The sequence below is a fragment of the Perca fluviatilis genome, chromosome 21 (genome assembly GCF_010015445.1).
Source record: "Perca fluviatilis chromosome 21, GENO_Pfluv_1.0, whole genome shotgun sequence".
Lineage (NCBI taxonomy): Eukaryota > Metazoa > Chordata > Actinopteri > Perciformes > Percidae > Perca > Perca fluviatilis.
In genome coordinates, this window is record NC_053132.1 from 3,709,171 (window position 1) to 3,735,971 (window position 26,801).

Sequence of the window (26,801 nt, forward strand, 5' to 3'; positions counted from 1 at the left end):
TGGTTGGTCCATAGTAAGTAAGCCCATGTAAAATGTTTATCAGTATATTTTTTAATAATTCCTACATGATGCATTAACCATTTGTAAATGAAGTAATTTTACCATTATCAATTAGGTACTCAGGAACGTAAACAGTTGTTTATAACTAGGAAGTTAATGATTAACGGACTATCTAGACCTACATTTGTTCATGTCTTAAATAAAATGTTATGATTTAGAAAAAGGCCTAAACTAATAGCTGGGGTGTTAACACATCTGTTACAAATACTTACCAATAATGTAATCCATGATTAACTCATGAGTTACTACTGGTTAGTTAAGTATATTGTGTGAGCCCATCTAAAGTGAGCACTTTCTATGCTTTACAAACCACAGATTAGACTAGGTCAAGTCTCACTTTATCAGTTATCCTGCTTTTGTGGAACAGCCCCCAGGTGGAGCATGCGCCCATGTGTACACATGTATTCCTTCTATGTCAACGTGTTCGTCGGTTTTCAAAAGTTCATTCTAAATAATAATAAACCTTTGGGGGATTTGGACCAGGATTGGGGACCATTCAACATGCATGTTATTTAATATTGGCAAGCTTGTGGGGGCGGGCCGACACACACACACACACACACACACACACACACACACACACACACACACACACACACACACACACACACACACACACACACCATCTAAAGTCCCAACAGTGACATCTGCAGGCTGTAAAGGTCCATTACACCTCATTATAAAGTGATAGAACTAACATGCTGATGTTTAACAGAACAATCTCAAATCAAGCTCCTCTTACTAGCTTTTTACAGAGTTTTCAGTCTTCGTCTGGGTATAGAGTTTACTCAGGTATATCAGTTGATATATAGTTATGGAGATGTTTTTGAGGCTGTGGTAGGTTAAGGTTGAACTCTGACATGGTTTGACAAAACATTCCCAACTCAGAGTCCCCTCACTAGCTTTATCTGGCATTTAAATCATACCACAGGGTCTTCAGCAGTCCTAAAAATGATGTTTATATTAACTTCAGACATAACTTCTGGGTTGTTTAGATTTCTTTAAACCAATCTCAATGGTCTTGGGTAGCACTAAACTCCAGATACAGCGATGGTGGCTCTGCGAAACAGCATCAGGAAGGAACTTTTGGATCCCGCAAAAGAAAACACCACACACAATATTAAATGAAGTTAACAGTTCACACAATACAGTGACGTGAGTAAATCTATTAAAAAGACAGATAAGCATCATTTGCTGTAATCATGTATCGCCGTATGTATTTTGTCCATAGCAATCCAACCAAATTGTCTTCAAAACTTGTCATTTTCAACGTGTAGCTTGCTAGCGTGAAGTTTGTAGTTTTTTTCCTGTAACAAAGGGATTTTGAGAACAGCAACATACAGAGCAGAAGGTGAGGGAAAAACAAGCTCGTCAGGCTTTATCCTGGATATGTACTTCCTTTGATTCAGCCCAGTTCCAGGGTAATAGGAGCTTTGTAAACATGCACTTTATTCAATTAAAGACAGTTTCACAAATTTCAAAAAGACCAATTTTTGTTATAATAATAAATATTTTTTCTTTGTCTGCATGTCGACCCAGGAATTGCTGTAGGGGCCAAAAGAAAGTAACATCAGTCTCCATGAAGTCGCCCCATCATTTACAATAATTCATACCATTAACTGCATAAAGAACAGAAATACAGTTTGTTTTTCTTATATGCAGTGATAACTTTCCTGATCCCGACTATATGAAGTCAGGCCGCAGTGGATGACTAAACTGTAAAGTAAAATAGGTTTATATATTTCCATGAAGCAGTTAATTATATAAAATGTGGGCATATGAATATAATTATGCAATGCTGCTGGAGTCTTTCTACAGTCTGAAAATCCACAGCCCTGTATTAATTAAATATGTATTTACTTACACACTCACTTTCTTATGGATTTGACTTGTTTATCTGAAATGTGAAGCTGTTCAGCCTCGTGCCAAGAACGCTGTCCATGGTGCTGACTCTGGTTTCTGTCGGTTTTCGGTTCTGTAAGGTTCTTGTTATTTTTTCTTTTAATCTTTAACACTCCAGAATATACTTCAGCATATAGCTAAAATTAGCATATTGAATGCATGTTGCAGAAAACATGCACACAGTGGCAGTTCTATATTGTTTTATTTCATCATAGGTACCATGAAATCCAAAATGTTCCCACACACCAGACTATAAACGACGCTGGCTCATCCTCCAGCTCTGGCCAGCCTCTCCCCACTTGACATTTCTGCAGGTGACGTGGGCGTGACCTGCAGCACGCAGCAGAGCCTCCACTCAAGTTGATGGAGGCGGTGGGTCTCTCTCAAAATCTGACGAAAATCTTTTAAACTGACCTTTGTCGATCTGAAATGAAGACAGATTCAGCAACTTGCACAGGCTATTTCTCGCTTAAAATGTTTTAGAAACACGTTTCGCAAACTATTTTAGTACAATATGAGGTCATATTCCGGAACGCGCCGCCATGACAGTCTCTTTTGAAATTAGGGACCAGCCAGACCCATGTGACGCGCCCCAATCAGCTGCCATGGGTTGCGTTTGTCACGCCCATCCGACTCGTCATTTCCAGTAAGTGTTTTAACATAGGTGTATAAAGTGGGCACACGGCAGTAAGTGGTTAGTGACCGTTAGCAGCGGACTGACGAACCGTGTGGTACACACATGCTCGAACCGAGACTAGCGAACCGAGACTAGCGAACCGAGACTAGCGAACCGGCGGTTCGGTGTTTTTCATGAACCGTACCACCCTAACAAATATGGTGAAGTAAAAGAGTGAGTATTTTCTTAAATGTAATGGGGGGTAAAAGTATAAAGTAACAAAATAGAAATACTGCATTAAATGCTTTTACATGTTAACATTATCTGAAGAACCAAAACAACAACATTGTGTAAGAGTTTTAAGCTTGACCAACCGAAATGTGCATCATCTCTCTGGACTGAACGACTTTGGAAGAAGAATTCCTCAGTCTATGAATAATGTAGGCCCTTTGGAGAACCGTTTTGACAGGATGTCAAAACATGTCATTTTGATTTCGGCTGCGGGAAGAAACACTGGCTCCGTTTCCTTCATCGTCACCCTGACAGACGTGGAACCAGCCAAGGCAGAAGCACAGCTGTCAATCACAACTTCTGGACACAGTGAAGGCAGTCGACCACCGAGGCGCGAGGAACTAGACGACCTGCAGTCTGAAACTGCTACAATAATCACAAACATGACCTCAAGGGCTTCACAATACAAATACTGTAGTTATCTACAGCAAACAGAGATTAAGACTAAGAATGAAAGTTAGAATATATTGAATAAAAGTCTGAATATATGGAATGAAAGTCTGAATATATGGACTTTAAGTCTGAATATATGAAATGAACATCTGAATATATGGAATGAAACTTGTGAATATTAAATGAAATCTTAAGTCATCAAAGCTCTGGTACCATCTTGTGTTTGTGATGTGAATAATCTGTGCATGCTGCAAAAGTTTGACACTGAGCGAGTCACAAATCCAGGTTCACTCAAAAGGACGAAGACTGTAGTATGGGCTGGTGTGTGCCAGGGTGGGAATGATCTCTTCATTACTTAGAATTGCTGATACTAGGTTTAGTGCTGACTCACTCACTGTCACACTTGTTGAAGCAACATCTGTATAGATTAATCTCATCGAAAACACAGGATGGCGCCAGAACTTTGATGATGTCAGATTTAATTTAATAAGTTTCATTCCATATACTTTTAGACTTTTCATTCCATATATTCAGACTTAAAAAGGAAATAACATAACAAATCAAGTGAAGTAATTTAAGTCAATACAAATCATGTTAAAATCACAGATCTCCTTCCTCTCTCATCAGCTGGAGTGCAGCATTCTTTCCATGACAAAACACCCCAATTTGTTATGACCTGGCTCTTTGGCTACAACAAAGTTAACAGACACGTCTCTGCTGATTGGGTATCAACGAGAGACACAGCCAATAAACGAGAGAAAACATTTCTCAAAGCACGTTGCACACCGCTCCGAGGAAACATTGTTGTTCAACCAGCAAACCGAAGAAAACTGGTGCCCAGCTGTTCCAGGTTCCACTACCGATTCACCTGCAGTCAGCACAGACTGCAAAGGAGACACAGCAGGGGGCGTCACACTTAACCAGCAGATCTGGGACTGAAATGTTTGACTTCCTTCAGAGATATGCAGGACAGAGATGTGTAGTTTACAGTGTAACATGCATTAATAGGCTACATTAATTACATAATCTGACACGTTATACAAAAACAGTCCAATAAAGCATCACAAAGCAGACAATACATATGCTGTAACAGCGGCATAAAGTCACCATAAAGTGGATACTGAAAAAAGTAAAGGTGGAGAAAAGTCAGCCCGTCCTCGCCCAGGAAACGACCAAATGAGTCGATTGTGCAAGCAACTCATAACGGCCAACAGCTGTTTTTTAGGAGCAACTCATATTATAGATATAATAGAATACAGTATGCAGGTGCTGACATAACATGAACAAAAAGTAACATGTAATGAGAATCAGTGCTAGCATTAGCAAGTTAGGCTAACAAGCTTCCACTTTCATAATGGAATACAAACAGAAGATGTTTCCCAAACTGTTGAATGACATCCAAATTTAGCAGTTGATGACAGCAGCCATCCTGTTAAAGTCAATGTGGGATCTTAGCAAATATTACTTTCATCTGTGTGTAATCCTGATTAAAATAGCTCAGATTAATGTTAATTTAAATAAATAACAATAAAATATGTGCAGACAAATTTCATAATATTAGGCATAAAGTTTATGATTCAACCAGGTTAAATAATGAATGAATATCTAAGTCTTAGTAGTATTGCATCCTATTAGTTTGTCATGTTAAAAGGCATCCTGGTACTTTCACATACTGCCGTTGTATCAGCCAATCAGAATGGCTGTAGCTCTTCCTGTTGCAAGAAGAACGGCAGTACAAGAGATAAACGGTAGGAGAAAGACGTGAACTAGCTTGAGCCAGGGAGTGAAACAAGAGTAGCAAACAAATAGTGTTTTAAGCTCCCATATTTTATTTTCTGAAGGGTTTTATGTTACATTCTGTCTACACAGGTAGACTGTGGTTTATTTTGCTGTTATTTAATAAGTTTGACCGAAAGTTAGAAGTTTTTTTTTTATTAAATCTTTATTAAATCTTTACGATACAAACAGTAAGAACAAACAAACAGTCATTAATACAGAAAAAAAACATTAGTCAAGAGCAGAGCCAGGGGGAGTGTCAAATAAATAGAGCATAACTGAATGGTTTTAGCAGCTTTCTTATTTTTTGAATCATAGATGGTTTTGATGTACTGTAACGTTTCCTTACCAAAAGCAATAAAAGAAGGTTTAGAGTTATTAAATTTGGCTTTGTGAATATGATATTTCCCTAAAACTATCAATAGATTAATTAGGTATATTTCTTTCTGTTTTTTACTTTTGTTGTCTTGGAAACCAAACAGTGCATCTTTCCACAACAAAGAAAAATCAGAGATAGATTTATCAGTAATGTATCGGGATAGATCTTTCCAGAAAGTGATGGTGTAGGGACATTGCCAGAACAGGTACACCATTGTTTCTGGACATATTCCACATAAAGAACAGTTAACATATAGGTCAAGCTTAAACCTAAGGAGATATTGCTTAGCAGGATAATACCTATGTATGATTTTGAAAGAGACTTTATTCATAAGGAGGTATTTGTAAGGAAGGTTCCATATATTCCCCCAATTCAGGTTGTCCACAAAGTTAGACCATTAGGGAACAACATTAGGGGGGGGGGGACATCTCTCTGGAATAAAGAGCGAATGTTAGGATTATTATTCCTTGTTGTGGTAGCGAAACACATATTACCAACTGAGGTCAATTTAGGGTCCAAAGCTGGTAAGCAATCTGGTCTTCCAGTCCCTTTTAAGAGAGTTAAAATACCAGAATGGATGGCATCCATAACAATTGCAAACTCTCTTGTGGTGATTGGAATGCCAAAAGTGTGAAGGAATTCAGAATAATTCAGCAATGATCCATTATCATTTAGTAGTTGGGAAACTAGAATTATGTTATTATTGAACCAAGTTTTATAAAATAAAGATTTATTCTTGAATTTAATAAACCGATAATTCCAGATGAAGCACCTAGGTCGGAGTTATTTTGTAGATTAATGACCATGCTAAGAGCATTTGTTTATGGAATTTAGATAAAATTAAGGGAATTTGTTCTATTTTATAATCACAAAACACCCACCTAGAAAAACTATTATAAAAATGTATGCCTAGAAAAGCTAATTTATTTAAAATAAAAAAATTAGACACTTCAAATAAAATTGAAAATAAATTATCAATGAATTACAGGCTTTTGTACAAACAAGGGAGAGCTGCATATGTAAGACGGGATAAACCTTCTGCTGGGGCTCTGCGAGACGTCTTTTCCCTCTCCCCAGTGCTTGCTGATTGTCGACGGTTCTGGACTGTTCAAGGGTGTCACCATGGCAACGGCTGTGTTATCGCTATGACATTCTGGGACTGAGACACTAGTGGGCGCCGGGCTGTGCGTTTCTCAGCAGGCCAAACCCCCCCCTCCCCTTACCCACGCCCTACCCCGAGTCCCACGCCTTCACGGCGAAATGTGCAACTGTACATTTCTGTTATGTTGTATTGTGTTATGTTGTGTTATGTTAGGTGCAGCAGTGCAAATGTACTGTTGTTTGCTTATGTGCTGAGGTGTTTTTTCCTGTTCCCAAACTGTTCTTATCTTTATGAGGATAGTCTGAGAGCCGTTTTTTTGTTTCCCTCTCCTCTCCTCATGTCATGCTGTATCTGCGAGAGTTAGGAGAGAGTTGTGATGGCGCCGCATATGGCGACTCAGTGTGTTTGTGCATGTTGCTTTAATGCTTTAATGTGACTTGCACCTACGATACCACAACACATCCCTCGTGTGTGTAAACATACTTGGCAATAAAGCTTTTCTGATTCTGATTCTGATTTGTCAACAATACTCGTCCTTTCAAGGATAAATCTCTCTGCAGCCATTGATTAAGCTTTTTCTTTGTCTTATCACTAATCAAATTAAAGTTTACAGAGCATCTCTCCTCCTCATTTTTCATTATAGTAATCCCAAGATAAGTGATCTTATTGTTGATTGGTATGTTACAGACCTGGGAGGTGTCGCTTTCTTTAAGGGAAAAAGTTCACACTTCTTCAGATTTAAGCAGAGTCCAGAAGATGCGGAAAATAATTCTATTGTTTTGATAGCGATTGACACTTGGCTGGCATTTTTCTAAAATAATGTAGTATCATCTGCTAGTTGGGTGAGGATAACTTCTCTTTCTGCAATCGAAATTCCTTTTAAAGCACTATTTTTAATATGGGTGGAAAGGAGTTGTGTACATAAAATGAATAGGTAGGGAGAGGCAGGGCACCACTGCCGGATGCCTCTTTGCAGCTCAAATCTCGGCGATGTCTCATTTGTTACTCTGATAGAGCTATTGCCTTTGCAGTACATTGTTTTAAAAGCTTTACAGAAAAAAATCGGAAATATAAAGTTAAGTTCTACTGTGTCAAAGGCTTTATAGAAGTCCAAGAAAAAGGTAAAACTATCACCACAACATAAAAATGAGTTAGATGGACTTGGGATCTGGGTAAGAGCGGACTCGCTGTAAACCGACAGCGCTTTTCCTTCTACGTCACATCATTCGGAATTTGTATGGACTGCACGACGTGGTCGCTAGCAAGATTTAGCTCTTGTTGAAAAGAGACTGATTAAGGTTTAACTGTGTGTTGAATATAATCCACCATAGCCTTTCATTCTGTTAAACTGTGAATGTTATATTTGATTTTAAATTCCTTGTGTTAGCTTCCATGTAGCCTACCTATGTTGCGCTGAACTGGCAAATGGGTTTGATATTTCAAAAGCCTAGCTTCAGCAGCTCATTGCTGTAGCATGTTAATAGGAAAATAACAAAAGATTCTAAAATAGCGCTAGCTAAATTGAAATAGAATTTAAAGAGTTAACTCAAGATTATAAAAACTAAATAGCAAATTTAATGGAAACTTTAATTGAAGTTGAAAGTTATTCTGCAAACCAAATAGGCTGAGTTAAACTGAAAATAAGAAGAATAGTATTTCATTTATTTTTCATCCCAAGAAAAGGGTAAAACTTGAATAGATCGCATTTAAATGCAAATATTGTCTATGTATTGTGAATTGTGTATGTAAACTGTGTTATTTGATACCATTTACTATTTCTACTCCTTTTTATATAAACAAGCCGACATTCAAAATCACTTTTTTTGGTCTGGGTATTATTATTATTATTATTATTATTATTATTTAGCAACAAACTGCTCCTATGAACCAAGAGCCTGGTCCTAACTTATCTACTACTCGTAGGAAGTGCTACATGTGTTCTTATGATACTGTGAAGAAGGAAGGTATAAAGTCCTCTGAGGATTTATGTTCTATCATTGTAGGATTCTTTGTATTAAAATATGGTAATGTATCGATTCATGAATAATAAAAGTTATAATCTTTGGTACAGTCAACTTTTTAATCTATAAGAAATAAAGTAGCACACAGTGGTGACGTCAGGTCTCCACTTTATTGAATATTCTGCTCAAGAAGAGAGTAAACATATCCAACAGGTGTTACAGTGTCACAGGAATCTGACATTTCTTCAGCTCTGTAAACAGCAGCAGGGTTTGCAACAAAACAGTGACTCTCCTGCTTCTTTTATTATTTTTTTTGCATTGGGTTGAAAAAGCAATTGTGTATCAACATTAGCTGTTTCTTTATGTATCAGCAAGTAGAATACAAAGTTAAAATAAATAGAATGATCTGGGATGTACCAATGAAAGTTTAAACTGCTTACCCTAACCCTTGTGGAGCTCAGACTAGTTTAAGAAGAAGGCTGTGCATCAAATCAATATCAACTGATAAACAGAAAAATACATTTCATCAACTCTATAATCAACAACAACGTGCTTAACTTACAACATTAAAAAATTGTGTTAACATTTATTCTCTCCTTTGAAACAGTAGGCATTAATTAAACCCAAAGTTAAGGCTAAGGTACAGACTTATCAGCACAACTAAATGATTCCTCTTTTATTCTGAAAATGTTTTTTAAAAAAAACTGCACGAAGAAGAAATGAACAAAATGCTAAATTAAACATTATGCACATTCGCTAATTTATATCCCATCATCAACATGATAATTTCAACAAAACAAGTTAATCATTTATCTTTTTCATCAGCTATGAGTTATGAGTTATATTTCAACATACTTGTGTTGACAAAAGCAATTGTGTATCAATATAAGCTCTTTCTCTTTAAGTATCAGGAAGTAGAATAAAATGTTAAAATAAAAAGAATTATCTGTGTATGTACCAACTAATGATGAGTTTAAATGACTGTGAAGCACTAACCAGTTTGAGAAGAAGGCTGTGCATCACATCAACATCAAATGATTAACAGGAAAATACATTTCTTCAACTCTATAAACATCAGCAATGTAATTAACATCTAACATAAAAATGTGTTAACAGTGACTCTCTCCTCAAAACAGTAGTCGTTAACTGAACCCAAACTCAATCTTAAGGTACAGACTTTAAAGACAAACTTCATGATTCCTCTTGGATTCTGAAAAGACAACTATTTAAGAATAATAATACACAAAGAAGAAAAGAAAATGCTAAGTAAAACAAAAAGGCACTTAAGCTAATTTATATCCCATCACCCATCCCAGTTATATTTCAACATACAAGTGTTGACGAAGCAATTGTGTATCAATATAAGCTCTTTATCTTTAAGTATCAAGAATTACAATAGAAATGTAGTATTAAAAAGTAGAATTAAAAGGCTGCGCATCAAATCAACATGAAGATATTGACAGAAAATCACACATACAGCCACCTATTGATTACATCATCAATGTTCCTGGTCCCTCTGGGTTTGAATGCATTGTTTAAATTTGTGAAGCATGTTCAAGATAAAATGTAAACCCATATCCATATTTACAGACCAATAATCTAACAGGTCTTTGTCATTGCTCTTATTTAACTGGATGCAGTTGCACATAGTTGGATGTATTATAAACCCCAAATCCTGGGTAAACAGGCTCAGTGAATGTGGTGCGAAAGGTGTAGAGGTGCCTCAGTGTGTTAGAGGAGACTCTGTAGAAGGACAGAGTGCCAGCAGGCCAGTCCAGATACACCCCAACTCTGCTACAGCCATCAGAGGGGAAAGGAACGTCCACCTCCTCATCATTATGCCATGCACAAAGTCTGGGATCCGATTTTGCAGGATCAGCAGATCTGCCATAAGCCCACGATATGGTATTTCCTCTAAAGTCAGCATCTAGACTGCCTGATTTTCTCTCAATTTCATTGTACGCAACGGCAACAAAAATAGCGTCGTCAGAACTCTGACTCCATTCAAACTCCCAGTAATGTTGCCCAGATAAGCTCTCTTTGCACAACACCTGAGGCTGTGTTTCAAACCTCTCTGGGTGATCAGGATATGACTGCTGTGCTCCATGTGTTGCCTTCTTGTTTCCCTCAGACAGAATGAGGTTGTTGTTTACAGTGTTTGGGTCCAGGTTGAGATCACAGGCATCTGATGGAGAGACCAAAACAAAATGTGTTACCAGTTATTCTGATGGTCAAACAGGTTTCTGGAGGAGAGTTATTAGTACAGCATGTTTTTTAAATCAAAAAAGCACATAAACAGACTTACACCAGATCAGTTGTCTTCTGTCTGTGATGTTCTCCACAGGAGGCAGTTCGTTTGACAAATCTTCACTGACTAGAATGCCGTTCTTGTAATGGTAGATGGTTGCTCCTGTGTAGTTCTTGTTAGCAATGACTGCTATGAAGAAACAGAATCGACTGTTTTTCTTCTGTGCGTTGGCAATGTTCTGGAAAGCTTTGGCTTTTTCTCTCATTTTGGTGAAAACTTCAGGTGAGTAGTACCATGGATCTTCCTTGGTACTTCCTGGGAAGTCCAAGTAATCGGCCATCACATCAAGGTCGGTATCACCCCTTTTTACTGAAGTGAAAACAAAGCACAGAGCATCTTCTACACCTGGAGCAAGAACCTGTCTGTCAAGCTTTGACTGAGTTGGGACGATCTTTGCTGCCTCCATGGTAAGTACTAAGGATCTGATGACGTTGATTTCTCTCTCTTTACGATCCAGCCACTTGGTTAGTTTTTTCTGATTGAATGATGATGTGTCTCTGTCTTCAAAGTGTTGGTTCAGTGAGCTCTCATCTTCTTCACCTTCACGGATGGAGGGAAGATACTTTGCCAAGGCCTGTTGGTATTTAGTTGCATAATTACCACACAATGTTTGGAAAGTGGTCAACTCTTTATGAATCACAGGAAACTGCTCCACCACTTCATCTTCTAGAGAATCGTTGCATCTCTGTACTATTTCCCTTAATTCTTCTAGATTATCCTCGATCTTCCTAACTAGATCATGGCTGATGTCTGTCTTCAGCTCAGCAGCTTCAATGTTGAAATTCTTCAGCGGCATCAGCCAGACCGTCACTGGAACAGCATTCTCTCCTTCGTCTCCCAGTAGCTTCGGGAGTTCTACGTAGGTCTTCACTGCATCTTCAAATGTTGCAGGGTTGCTTTTAAGAATTAAGTCTCCGTGAAATTTGCAGGATAATTTCTTTATCAGGTCTTTTTCTTTTTCACTCAGCGAAATCTTAACTTCCCCATCAATATTAAATGAGGGGATCAACTTTATCACAGCGTGCATGCTGCCCTTCATTTCCTGAACACTGTCAGTATCTAACTTCTCACTGTCAAACAAAGAAAGCATTTGCCCCATAAAGGATGCCTGTGACTACATGTGTTGCTGAGCTTGCGTCACTCTGCTCTGATTGTGGAATTGCTTCTGATCTTTCAGATAGTTGGCAGATCCTCCAACTTCAATCAGTCCACCCAGGAAACTGGCCTTCAGAGAAGCATCAACATCCAGCATATTGCACTTGGATTCAGTGGAGTCAGATGCAGTCATGTCAAAGTCACTGGAGCGCTGAGAGCTTTGTTTTATCTTCCCTTGTAGAGTTTCATCATCCCACAATGTCAAACCTATAGAAATTATAAACCATCCGTCATCTGATAGAGCAGGAAAATCGTTTTAATGTAAAGTCACAGAAAAATAATAATAATCATTTAGATTTCTACATGTTGCAGCTTATTCTTCTGTCAGCAGTTCTCTAAACAGCGTCTCTATTCATTGCTTGATTCATTCTTTGACATGAATCTACTTACATTTTTTTTCAATTGCTTACACACAAAATCTTTTCGTGTCACAAGATTTTTGAAACCTCACTCAAAGTGCAAAACTACTCAGCAAATCTCCAAAACCATAAGCTATTTCTCAGCCTTTCACTCAGCTTTCAATTGCATAAAACACTTTTATCAAAACATTACACACAATTCTCTACCTAAGACACAAAAATCTAACAGGAAGTGACTTGCTATCCATTTCAAAACACAACCAATCAAAATGCTACACTTATTTACCAGGGCACACACACACTTCTCACATTTGCAAACACATTATGTCATAACTTAACACTAACCAATCATTGCTTTAGTATAGGCCTATACATAGGTCAAAGGTCAGATTACCAGTTTTGAACAATGGATGCCAACAATAGACAGAGAGCAAGAGGAGGAGGAGGGAGAGAAAGGGGACAATGAGGAGGAGGAGGAGGAGGGAAGAAGAGGAAGAAGGAGAGCCATCTCTGATGAGATCAGGGAGAGAAGCCCATCTTGAGTAGCTTTACAGTTTTTTCCAACTGCTTACACACGTTTTCAAAACTATGTCTCCTTTTCTCAAAACTCTACACACAATTCCCAAAACTGCACACACAAAATGCAAAATGCCTCACATCTCCTTCAAAATGAAACGCTGCATTCAAAATACCATGAACACACATTGTTCTAAATCTAAAGCTCTTTTGTCTTTCATAGGCTTATATCTACAATGTTCTAGAGAGAAAGTAATCTGCTGAAAGTGGTTGAAAAGTCCACTGTAAAAAACAATGTAATGTTACAGTAAAACAGAAAATATGTATTGGGCACAACATTACGTCTGTAAGAGTAGCCCAGTGTTGTATACAGTAGCATGAAACAAGAAAAAAAAAGTATAAACATATGTAAACCAAAGGTATCATTTTTAGAATAAAGAATATGTGTGTGTGTGTGTTTGTGTGTGTGTGTGTGTGTTGGAAGTGTTTGTGCGTGCTTGTGTGTGCGGGGGCAGAATTGTATGCACTTTGATTGATTTGTAATGCTGAAATAGTCATTAGATAGTTGCATGCAGTATGGACGCCACCTTACGTAAAGCTACTCAAGATGGGCTTCTCTCCCTGATCTCATCAGAGATGGCTCTCCTTCTTACTCTTCTTCCATCTTCCTCCTCCTCGTTGTTATCCCCTGTCTCTCCCTCCTCCTCCTCTTGCTCTCTGTCTATTGTTGGCATCCATTGTTCCAAACAGGTAATCTGACCTTTGACCTATGTATAGGCCTATACTAAAGCAATGATTGGTTAGTGTTCAGTTATGACATAATGTGTTTGCACATGTGAGGAGTGTGTGTGTGTGCCCTGGTAAATAAGTGTAGCATTTTGATTGGTTGTGTTTAGAAATGGATAGCAAGTCACTTCTTGTTAGATTTTTGTGTCTTATGTAGAGAATTGTGTTTAATGTTTTGAAAAAAGTGTTTTATGCAATTGAAAACTGAGTGAAAGGCTGAGAAATAGCTTATGGTTTTGGAGATTTGCTGTGTAGTTTTGCACCTTGAGTGAGAGGTTTCAAAAATCGTGTTGACATGAAAAGATTTTGTGTGTAAGCAGTTGGAAAAACTGTAAGGCGTGCGCCCATACTGTATGCAACTATCTAATTACTATTTCAGCATTACAAATCACTTTGTTTTGCACAAAGTGCATACAATTCTGTCCCCCCCACACACACACACACCCCTCCGCCCGACACACAGGCATGGACAAAGACCACACACACACACACACACACACACACACACACACACACACACACACACACACACACACACACACACACACACACACATATTCTTTATTCTAAAAATGATACCTTTGGTTTACATATGTTTATACTTTTTTTTCTTGTTTCATGCTACTGTATACAACACTGGGCTACTCTTACAAACTTAATGTTGTGCCCAATACATATTTTCTGTTCTACTGTAACATTACATTGTTTTTTACAGAGCACTTTTCAACCACTTTCAGCAGATTACTTTCTCTCTAGAACATTGTAAATGTAGCTATAAACCTATGAAAGACAAAAGAGCTTTAGATTTAGAACAACAGTGTGTACATGGTATATCCATATATTTACTATTATGAAAAAAGTGTTTGCCATTTGATGCAAATGCTTAATTTTGAGATGTGTTTATGGTATTTTGAATGCAGCGTTTCATTTTGAAGGAGATGTGAGGCATTTTGCATTTTGTGTGTGCAGTTTTGGGAATTGTGTGTATTGAGTTTTGAAAAAAGGAGACATAGTTTTGAAAACGTGTGTAAGCAGTTGGAAAAAACTGTAATAAAGGAACTACTGGATTGAAAAGGTATGGTAATATTATACAACAATATGAATGCATTGCATAACAACACAACAATCAAACTTCCTGTATTGGCCTTTTAGATTTCAGAGATAAAGAGGAGAATTTTAAAACGTTTTACAATAGTTCTGTGTGTGTGTGTGTGTGTGTGTGTGTGTGTGTGTGTGTGTGTGTGTGTGTGTGGTCAGGTGTCAAAGCTCAGCCCGCTCTAATGCAAAGAGTTGGAAGACAGCACACACTTTTTTGCACACTTTATTGAGCAAACCTAACTAGATATTGAATAAAAATAAGTACATACTCTTTACTGCACACTTATTTTACCGTATATGTTTTACTGTGTGGAAGTTTGGGGAATTACCCTACAAAAGCAACCTACTTAATATTTGCGCATTACAAAAAAGTGCAATTAGGATAATAAATCACACCGGTATTATGAGCACACTGATCATCTGTTTTTAATTCGCATTTGCTGAAATTTATGGACATTGTTACATTCAAAACTGCACAATTTATGTTTAAAGTTAAAGAAAATACTTTACCTTGTAACATACGCACAATGTTTAATGAAAGAGATGGGGGATATCATCTAAGAGGACACTGTATGTTCAAACAACCTCTTGTGCGAACTACTGTTAAATGCATGTGGTTCAGTTTGTGGGGTGACCCTACTATGGAATGGACTGAAAAGTGACATCAAACAGAGTATGTAAGACCTGAACAAGTGTATGCTGTGTGTGCATATCTATTTATATTGTATTAGATGATTTTGCAAATAGGGGCAGGAACAAATAAGCTAATTATTTTGGGTGGTTTTTTTTAAAAAATTTTTTTTATATATATATATATATATATATATATATATATATATATATTTTACTTTTATTTTTATTTGTTTCTGAGTTTTTCTGTTGTTGTTACTTTATGATTGTTTCCTGAGGCGTTATAACAAACGGGAGTTAACTTTCCTTCCTGATGTCGACAGACAGGATGACAAAGAGGACTAAGAGAAAGACACAGACTTGATTCCTCTCCTCCATTCATGGGTGATTTTAGACTCTTTTTAGGGGGGGGCTCAAGTCAATTTTAGGGGTTAAAGTTAGAGTTGCAAAGTTGTTTGTTAGTGACAGAGGACAAACACTTACAGGTTTAAAAGGCTAGTAACAGGTTTAATATCCTTTGTCGCTTTAGCCAATGCTAGGCAACTGTAACCCAGTCAAGGAAAGGGTTAACAGAAACATAGTTTAGGCCAATCGGAGTTGGTTGAGGTCAGATATTATTGGCTAATGAAATTACTTATTTAGCTGGGGGGGGTTAACACTTTTGCATACACTATATCCGTGTCACATTGTCCTTGGGGGCTGAGCCCCCCTAAAGGTTGGATCCTAGATTTGCCCGTGCCTCCATTCCTCTCCTCACTTCTTACTCCCTTCAACAGTATTTAACAATTAACAATTTAACAATTTAACATTGGCTTTTAATTTTCATTTAAAATAATAATAATGATGATAATAATAATAATAATAATAATAATAATAATAATAATAATACCCAGACCAAAAAAAAAAGACAGAGACAAGTCACCATTCAGTCAGGAAAAACTAACCAAGTGGCTGGATCGTAAAGAGAGAGAAATCAACGTCATCAGATCCTGTGTAGATACCATGGAGGGAATAAAGATCGTCCCAAATCAGGCAGAGCTGGACAGACAGGTTCTTGCTCCAGGTGTAGAAGATGCTCTGTGCTTTGTTTTCACTTCAGTGGAAAGAGGTGATACCGACCTTGATGTGATGGCTGACGACTTGGACTACCCTAAATTAGGAAGTACCAATGAAGTTCCATGGTACTACACATCTGATGTTGTCAAGAAAATGAAAGAAAAAGCCGAAGCTTTCCATGACATTGCCAACGCACAGAAGAACAACAGTCAAATCCGTTTCCTCATAGCAGCCATTGCAAACAAGAAACACACAGGAGCAACCATCTACCATTACAAGGATGGCTGTCTGGTCAGTGAAGATTTTTCAAAGCCTGTCCTCCCTCCTGTGGAGAACATCACAGACAGAAGAGATCTGGTGTAAGTCTGTTTCCATGCTTTTTTGATTTCAAAAACATGCTGTACTAATAACTCTCCTCCAGAAACCTGTTTGACCATCAGAATAACTGGTAACACATTTGCTTTTGGTCTCTCCATCAGATGCCTGTGATCTCAACCTGGACCCAAACACTGCACCGCACGACCTACTCTGTCTGAGGGAAACAAGAAGGCAACACATGGAGCACAGCAGTCATATCCTAATCACCCAGAGAGGTTTATAAACGCATACCAGGTGTTGTGCAAAGCGAGCTTATCTGGGCAACATTACTGAGAGGTAAAGTGGAGAGACAGCAAACCTTATATTGGTATTGGTGTTGCATACAGGCATATTGAAAGAAAAAAAAGACTCCGTTGGCTGTTTAGGAACTAATGCTGCATCGTGGAAATTCCAATGCGACGAGGGCAGATTTAATGCAATGACAAATGGTAAGCAGTTGTGGAGCAGTCCTCCTTCCTCTGATTTCTGTAGCAGAGTTGGGGTGTATCTGGACAAGCCAGCTGGCACCAGGCCCGGATTGGCTAATCGGGAGCACTGGGAGAATTCCCGGTGGGCCGGTCTGGTTGTTTGGTTGTGAGGGCCGGTGTTCAGGTATGGCACTGGGTTGAAATCATAGTTGAATATTATGGATGCTGTCCCTATGCTGCGTGCACTCGCAGCCCACTTTTTGTATGTACAGTATTTATTTTTTCTTGCAGCCCACCGTTCTCTTCATTCATGCAGCCCACTCGCAGAGTGCCTGGTGACCTATTTATGTTCGGAGTCCTCCGACGGCAGCACCTTGCTAAAAAAACAAAACAACAAACCACCATCGTACACAAGTCACTGGTTCCTGTTGGAGGATGCCACCGCGAGCAAAAAGAAGCTGTTTTAAACGGGTAATAGAAAGCGCAAAACGGCACTGAAAAAGCGGCAATTTAAAAAGTAGAGCTCTAGAAAGTGACGCGGCCAGATTAACTTTTTCTATTTTAGCAAAACGCCAAATGAAGACGTTGAGACTGGTAAGCTAAGTTAGTTAGGAGAAGTGCCTGCAAAACCAGCGTTTATATTTTTATGAATCAAACTTGTTCTTGTAGCTCCGCAGCAGCAGCTAGTAGGCCTACTAGTCCAGTTTGCTGCTAACAGTGACAATGAAGAGCCAGTAAGGTTACCAAGCAGCAGCTATATGAGCCCAGAAGTCCAGTTTGGGCAGGTAGGGTTGCTCATTGACTGAGTATTATAAGAATTAATAAGAGTGTGGGCGTTGACCTGCTCTATATGAAAAATGCCCTGGGATAATTAATGATGCCAGATGATTCGGCACTACCATAATGACACTGACTTGATCAGAAAGCTTTGTAAAAAGGAGAGATTTGTGCTGAGAATTATGACAATTTATAAAATGTGATTTAGTGTCAGAAGCATAGCGCAGTAGTGGCATTAGGGATAGCTGCTGTCAGTGTGGATGGCACATCTACTGTTAGCTGTTGTATCACAGTGTGTGAACAAGCAAACATGATCAGATTAGCTACAATATAATCACTTTTATGCCCAAATATTACTTGTGACCCATTATGAAAGTTGTATGAAATATTCAAAGGAAAAAATAGATTATGGTGTCATTAGAAAGTGCAATACAATGTATCTTGTTCTTTATTTAATCTGTGATTACTTATTTGCACAGAAACAAATTCTGATATTGTTCAACATCATTGGGTTGTTGTTAAGATGTTAACTTTTCTAATAAATCTACATTGTTAGACAACACTTGGAAATAGTGATATTTTACAAAATACACCGAATTACAAGGATGTAGAGGACAGGGCGTTATTGCAGACTTATATACTAAGGTTTTGTTTAAATTTTGTTAATATAGTCATTCGTGAAGTAAAGTGGGCCGGTCTAAGGCTTGAAAATCCAGGGCTGAAAACGAGTCCCAATCCGGCCCTGGCTGGCACTCTGTCCTTCTACAGAGTCTCCTCTAACACACTGAGGCACCTCTACACCTTTCACACCACATTCACTGAGCCTGTCTATCCAGGTATCTATGTCCACATGAAAAACACTGATGCGTCCCTGTGTCCACTTGAATAGGAGTAATGACAAATATTTCTGAATTTCTTGGTCAATAGGAATTTCAAGTTTACATTTAAAGTTTAAAGAACAACTGGACATCACATTTTATCTTGAACATGCTTTACAAATTTAAACAACATATTCAAACCCAGAGGGACCAGCACAATTGATAATGAAATCATTAGAGAGAGAGAGAGAGAGAGAGAGAGAGAGAGAGAGAGAGAGAGAGAGAGTGTGTGTGTGTGTGTGTGTGTGTGTGTGTGTGTGTAACTTTATCAGTTTATGTTGATTTGATGCACAGCCTTTATTTAAAACTGGCTTTTACTTAACACATGTATAATCACATTAAACGTTCTTGCGCTTACTACTTGATATTTAAGATACAGGGCTTATATCAAAAATTGAAAATGCTTTGTCAATACGCGTGTGTGTTGAAATATAAACCTCAGTAGCTCATGTAAAATTGTTTTATTTAGCATTTTGTTCCATTTCTTCGTTAGAAGTAGTTTTTAAATCATTGTTCTTATAATACAAAATTCTTTCTGTTAAGGACACGTCTGTACCTCAACCTCGACTTTGGGTTCAGTTATTGACTACTGCGGTGTTTTTCAACCTTTTCCGTGACCGGCTAATTTTTACATTAAAAATCCTGCGGCACACCACCGAACCTAATAAGATCAGAATCTGCATTTTTCACTTTTAAAAATGTATCCATCACTTTGCAGGCTTACATCGATGATTCCGGCCCCACTGTTTTACATCCTGTCACCACAAGGTGGTAGTAATCTTTGTCGCTTAAATCAACAAGGCATTGCCGCCACTGCCACCTACTGATTCAGAATAGTATTTAATTTCTCTGCCAGTCATATTGCAGTCACAGATGCGCTACAATGGCAAATTATTTGCAGTTACTCAATACAAACAATTGTTGGAATAATTAAGTAAAATTGGATAATTTCTTACGGCACACAGTATGATCTCTCACGGCACACTAGTCGGCCGCGCGACAGTGGTGTGAAAAGCACCAATCACTGGACTACTGTATTGAAGAGAGAGTTATGTTAGATGTTGAGTACTTTTGCTGATGTTTATAGAGTTGAAGAAATGTATTTTCCTGTTAATAAGTTGATGATAATTTGATGCACAGCCTTCTTCTCAAACTGGTTAGTGCTTCACAATTATTGCTTGTCATATCACAGATCTTTTTTATTTGAACTTTTTATTAGAATTCCTGATCACTTAAAAAGAAAGAGCTTTATATTGATACATAATTGTGTTTGTCAACATTAGTATGTTGAATTATAACTCATAACTGATGTAAAAAAAAAATGATGAACATGTTTGTGGTGGGATATAAAAGGGCATATTGTTTAATCTAGCATTTTGTATCATTTTCTTCTTAGTGCTGTATTTTTTTAATATGTATCTTTTCAGAATACAAGAGGAATCATTTAGATTTTTTGATAAGTCTGTACCTTCCCGTAACTTTGTGTTAAAGAAATGTATTTTCCCTGTTAATCAGTTGATATTGATTCGAGGCACAGCTTTCTTCTTAAACTAGTCTGTGCTCCACAAGGGTTAGGGTTAGCAGTTTAAACTTTCATTGGTACATCCCAGATAATTCTTTTCATTGTAACTTTGAATCCACTTGCTGATAAATAACAAAACAGCCAATATTGATGTACAACTTGCTTTTTCAACACAAACACAAAAAAATTTAAAAGTAACGGGGAGTCACTGTTAACACCATTTAGTTGTAAACCCGTTGCTGTTTACAGAGCTGAAGAAATGTCAGCTTCCTGTAACATCTGTTGGATATGTTTACTCTCTTTCTTAGTAGAATATTCAATAAAGGGAGAACTGACTTCACCACCTGTATGCTACTTTGTTTCTTTTATTAAAAAGTTGACTGTACCAAATATTATAACCTTTATTGTTCATGATACATTGGCATATTTAATGCAAATAATCCTACAATGATAAACATAAATCCTCAGAGGACTTTATATAACATTCTCTCTTCACAGTGTCATGAGAACATGGATTAAAGTAATATTTGCTAGCTGCTCTTGACATTGACTTTAACAGGATGGCTGTTGTCATCAATTGCTATAATTTGAATGTCATTCAAAAGTTAGGGAAACCATCTCTTCAGTTGTATGCCATTATGCAAGCAGCTTATTGAACTGGAATTGGCCGAATGCTAGCACTGATTCTCATTAAACCCTACCAAACCTAAGGTAATTTTTTACAATTCATTGTCCATCTGGTTTATTTCTAAAAACCCTTGTTGTATACCTATATATAACAGTCAATCTATGAACATAATTTTTTCAGGACAAATAAATAAATAAAACAGAACATGAATCACAACAGATGTATATTGATATCATACACAGAGCAATAAAAAGTAAGCCAATCTCCTGTCTAACCCAGTTCTCAAATGTCTTGGGAGTAAACTGTGAAGTAAAAAAACATATAAAGCTAAAGTTGACAAAATATATACATTTAAAAAAAAAAAGTCCAGACACTTTTGCCCTCATTACAAATTACTTATGCCAATAAATCAAAATAATTAATTTCAATTTATTGATATCTCACACACAGCATGCTACACAAGCATTTGTGTTGTCTAAAAACAGTTCTCCTATATATGTAGTCATCCAGCACAAAAATAAACATAATGAACAATAGCTAACTAAAGGACACATTATTTACATTTCTTCAAAAAGGCCCAAAATATATGCCAAATCTGAAAACAGTGATGCCATTATTGTCTTTAGAATTGGAAATAGACTGGAGTGATCTATCTTTCCCACTATATACTCTTTTTGTGGACGAACCTGCCTTCCCATTGGTTAAAAAAGATTAACAAAATCTCGCCAGGAGTTATAGTGGGAGATTGTTGCTAGACGTACACCAGAGCTAGCAGCAGAAATGACCCGAAGACGGATAAATTATGGACATCAAGGGGGAAAAAATTGGATGTAAGAATTTGGATTTAATGCACGAACACCCCAAAAAGGCTAAATTTTCCAGGCTGGGAAAATGATCTTTAGCGCCAGTGCTTCAAAGAAGGAAAAGGCCGGTACTCTCTTGCATTGGCAAATCCCTTATGACATTTGAGGTTTCTACAGAGAAAATGTTGTGGATTTATTTATTAACAACTATTTATTATTGTATTAACAACATATTATTGTATTGTATTTAAACAAGGTGTGTGTGTGTGTGTGGGTGTGTGTGTGTGTGATTCTCTTGACAGCTGTGAATAAAATGGGCTGCATCTCCTTTAAAGAGAGCTCAGTACATAAAAGCGCGGGGTGTCATTGGCATGCGTGTGTGTGGAAAGCAACGGGTAAGCTTCACTTCAGAACTCAAACTCCGATGGCCATTTTGTTGCTACAAAGGTATACATCCTGTTAGTATCCCACTGACCGCCAGTCACTTACGTCACTTGACAGTGAATAACTTTTACATCTGAAGCGTTTAAAGCACCTGGATTAGTCCGTTGTTTTTGTTGTCTAACAAGAAAACACGAGTATATATAAAGGCTCCATTACCTTGTACCCGTTACGTTGGCTCCGAGGACGCTTTTGTAACAAAATATAACGATTTGGTCATAACCACGGACTTACTGTCACACAGTAGAGGAATTACCGTATAGTACAGGAGAAGCTCTTGGGGCGGTTTCGAATCTTACATTAGCTGTTTAGTTTAATGACTAATGTTAACTAGCATGTTAGTTAGCAATAATTAGCCTGCGCTCTATGTTATCTCCTTACATATACCTACCTCCGTCTCTGTAAGATTGGGAATGATTGAGATTTCTCTCGGCACAGCTACCAGAAGACTTCACACTTTCAGACAGGTTGCTCACGTCAACGGGGTCTATTGGTCCATTATATATATGTCAATGGTGGAAAGGGGGCAGAGGATAAATACAGAGAGGAAGCAGCTGCAAGACAGCAACACAGCAGCAGAGTTGATGGAATAAGTTGAAGTGTTGCACAATGTGTGCGTGGCGCCAACAAACTTGACATACTTTTTTAGTTTCTAGATTTTCAGCAGTGAAAAATCTGTTAGAATCAGGCTGCAGGCATCAACAGCTTTTCCGAACTAATGTCCATGGCTAAGCAAACTTCTTATAAGGTGGGCCGAACATGGGGCTGACGCTTGCCTTTTACATGATTTGTCAAGATCCGAGGTAAAACACAGTGCCATCTGGGAAGTATAGTTTATGTAACGTTAGGGGTCAATCTCTCTGACACTGACTCTTTCTCTGTCAGTGGTATAGTACCCAACTTCGGGAGCCATCTATGGCGGCCATTTTGTTGCTACCTGGCCATCACCTCCTGTTAGCATTTGGCTGACCGCCATTTTTTTACGTCACTTGACAGCGAATAACTTTACATCTGAAGCGTTTAAAGACTCCATTTGTCCGTTGTTTATTTCTAAAGAAACACAACAATGTATAAAAGGCTCCATTACCTTGTACCTCACGTTATGGCTCCGTAGCAGACGTTTTTGTAAAAATAAGCTAACGATTGTGTCAGAACCACCAGACTTACCGTCACATAGTAGAGGAATTACCGTATAGTACAGGAGAAGCTTGCAGGCAGTTTGGACTTACATTAGCTGTTAAAGTTTAATTACTAATGTTAACTATCATTTTAGTTTGCAATAATTAGCCTGTGCCCATGTTATCTCCTTACATATACCCTGCCTCTCCGTCTCTGTAAGATTGGGAATGATTGAGATTTCTCTCAGCAGCTACAATACCAGAAGACTTCACACTTTCAGACAGGTTGCTCAGGTCACATTTACGTTGGTTCTCTCTCAGTTGGAAGCTGCTCGCCGGTAAAGCAAGTGATCACCGGAAAAGGGCTTTTAATAGCCTTTACTTGTCTCCGTCCAGAGCAACGGGGTCTATTGGTCCATTATATATATAGTCAATGAGAGTACCGCTACATGGCGAAGCGTAGCGACGCAAGAAAAAGTGCAGGTGACGCTTTAAGAGTAAAATGTAGAAGTGCCGGTGTTATAGCCCTACTGGTTTCTACACTAACTGGTTTCCGTATGCTGTGTTTACCTAACAGCTGCCGATGTGGTCCGCCTCTGCCACCAGATTCGTCACACAATCACCAACATATTACTAGTTTCCCAGATCTACTGTCACGAAAATGTTTGTCTAAAGTAATCCACCACATCACAGCCACCTACAAAATAAAAAAATATCTAAAACAATATAATCATTCATGTTGGGTCGAGCTGGTTTCAATCTTGTGGCATAAATATAATAATTAACACCAGTACACAGTGAGCTATCAAAGCTCTATATGAAACCCGATTCCAGTCACGTATCTATCAGCTACGTCAACAACCAGGTGACACTTTGGTTTGAGCTGATCTAAAACAACTGCCAGTAAGCACACATAGTCCGTACAACGACGCAAAAGATAAGCTTCATCTGCAATTGATCGGCGGTTATTCTGGAGCGTCGTTTAATGAGCATCTGGACATCTTATTTTGATGGAAATCTATACATCGCACGCCATTAACTATGTTGGTTAGATGTATTATAAGTTCATCATTTGGAAGTATCGTTTAATGAGCCGTCTAGGCGTCACTATTGTATTACACCGTTTCTTATATTGTCTAGACTCACTGTTTGGATCTAAAATAAAGACACAGACTTCCAGAACCCAAAAGCGCACTGCACGTCTAACATTATTTTTCCCCAACACAGTCAACGGTCAGAAAATACACCACTTTTTCCACTTCCCTTTTCCCGTCAAAATAAAAAAGGTTTACTATAACTTCCTCTTAAGCTTCAACTGAGAGGTTACACAATAAAATCCCCTACTTTTATGATGGAAATCTATACATTGCGGCAACGTATTAACTATGTCTGTTAGATGTATTACAAGTTCCTCAGTTGTTCAGCGGGTCATTTGGAGCGTGCGTTTTAATGAGCATCTGAGCGTCTTATGATGGAAATCTAGCTATTGTCACGGTTTCAGGAAGCTTGGACCCAAATGCAGTGAATAGGAGATTTATTGAACAAGAGTCTACACACAGTCCTCCGAAATGTAGCGAGGCAGGAACAAACAAAAGAAACCAGAATCCACGACAGCAGTTTCCATCAGCAAACCCAGCAACAGAATAAAATAATCCGAAAACAGACAAGGAAGACACAGAGACTAAATACAAGAGGTAACGGGACTAACAAGGGACAGGTGATACAACAGGTGAAAGAAATCAGGGCAATCACAAGGGAGGGAAACACACGGGAAGTAAAACAGACAAGACAGAAAACCAGATGTCAAAAAAACAGGAAACAGAACACAAACGAAACCACAAAACGACAGTACCCCCTCCAAAGGAACGGATCCCAGACGTCCAAAAGCAACCCCGCCCCCAGGGGGGGCCCGGAGGAGGGGCCCAACAAGGAAAAAAAAAGTCAAGCCGGGGCTCAGGGAAACAGAGGGGCCCTGGGGCACAGGGAACAGAGGGCCCTGGGGCACGGGGAACCAGAGAGAGAACCCGGGGGCACGGGGAACACAGAGCACACTGGGGGCACAGGGAAACCAGAGGCACCGAGGAGGGCCTGGGGAAAAACAGAAGGTCACTAGGAGGAAGAACTGAGAGGAGCCACTCAAGGGGAATAACCGTGAGGGGGCCACTGCGAGGGAAAACAGACACTGGACAGGACAAACCCTAGGGGGACCGACTCAGACAAAAGCGGACAGACGAATCAGACAGGGCAGGCTCCGGACACAGACGAGGACAGAACAGACTCAGACACAGACGAGACAGACTTAGACAAAACAGATGAGGACAGGGCGGACTCTGATGGGACAGGCTCAGACACGGCGCGGGATGGGCTGAGACAAACAAGACACAGACAGAACGACTCAGACTGGACAGGCTCAGAACACAGACAGAGACGGCGAGACAAAAACGGACGAGACAGGACGGACTCTGATGGGACAGGCTCAGACGGGGCGGACTGGGACAAAACGAACACAGACAGAACAGACTCAGACAGGACAGACTCCGGGCTTAGGGGCAGGGAAGGTAATAGGCACAGATACAGATAGTGAAAGGGACAGAGACGGGCACAGTGACAGGAAGGCAAACGCGGTAACAGAGACAAAGGGGGAGGCACGGTGACAGGGACAAGGATGGGCACAGTGACAGGGGACGGAGACAGGCACAGTGACAGAGACAGATGTGGGGAGCGCCTGAGACCCGGCAAAGTCTTAGGGGTGGTCTCAGGAGGCGCCGAGAGCCAGCAAAGATGGGGGCTCCCGGTGCTTCAGGGGTGCCGGAAAACGGCAGAGGCTCAGAGGTCAAGGGGTACCAGAGACTGGTAAAGTCCCAGGGGACGGCCCCAGGGGCGGTCCCAGGGAACCGGAGGGCGGCAGAGGTTCCTGGGGCGGTCTCATGGGTGCCGGAGACCGGCAATGTCTCAGGGATGGTTACAAGCCGGGATTCAGGGGACAGCTAGCCGGCCGGGGAACTGAAGGGCTGCTGGCCCGCCGAGGATCTGGAAGCTGGACAGGCGGGAACTTGGATGAATCATATCTAGTATTGCAGTATAAAACTTAAAAACTAATCCAAAGGCGCAGCAGGCTAAGACATGTGGTTTTACGAAGAAAGGCAGCGTCCTCGCTGAACCATAAGGACATATTGATCATATCTAGTAGTGAAGTGTTTACCACGGGTAACATTTCTTTGAGTAGTCTCGTTGGGATGGGGTCTAAGAGACAGGTAGATGGCTTAGCTGAGGATATATTTAACATTAATTGTTGGAGGTCTATAGGATATAAAGCAGTCTAAGTATATGTCGGGACTAGTCATTCTTTCTATCGGTCCTGCATTTAAAAGGTGAACTGTTAGAAGTTAAGGGGAAAAAGGTGATGAATTTTATCTCTAATTGTTATATATTTTTATCATTAAAGAAGCTCATGAAGTCAT

General features: G+C 39.1%; 2 pseudogenes; one reads left to right on the forward strand and one right to left on the reverse strand.

Annotated features, from left to right (window-relative positions):
* Nucleotides 1-8,631: 8,631 nt before the first annotated feature.
* LOC120550565 lies at nucleotides 8,632-12,184 on the reverse strand (annotated as a pseudogene).
* A 4,058-nt stretch (nucleotides 12,185-16,242) lies between these two features.
* LOC120551590 lies at nucleotides 16,243-26,331 on the forward strand (annotated as a pseudogene).
* The last annotated feature ends 470 nt before the right edge of the window (nucleotides 26,332-26,801 follow it).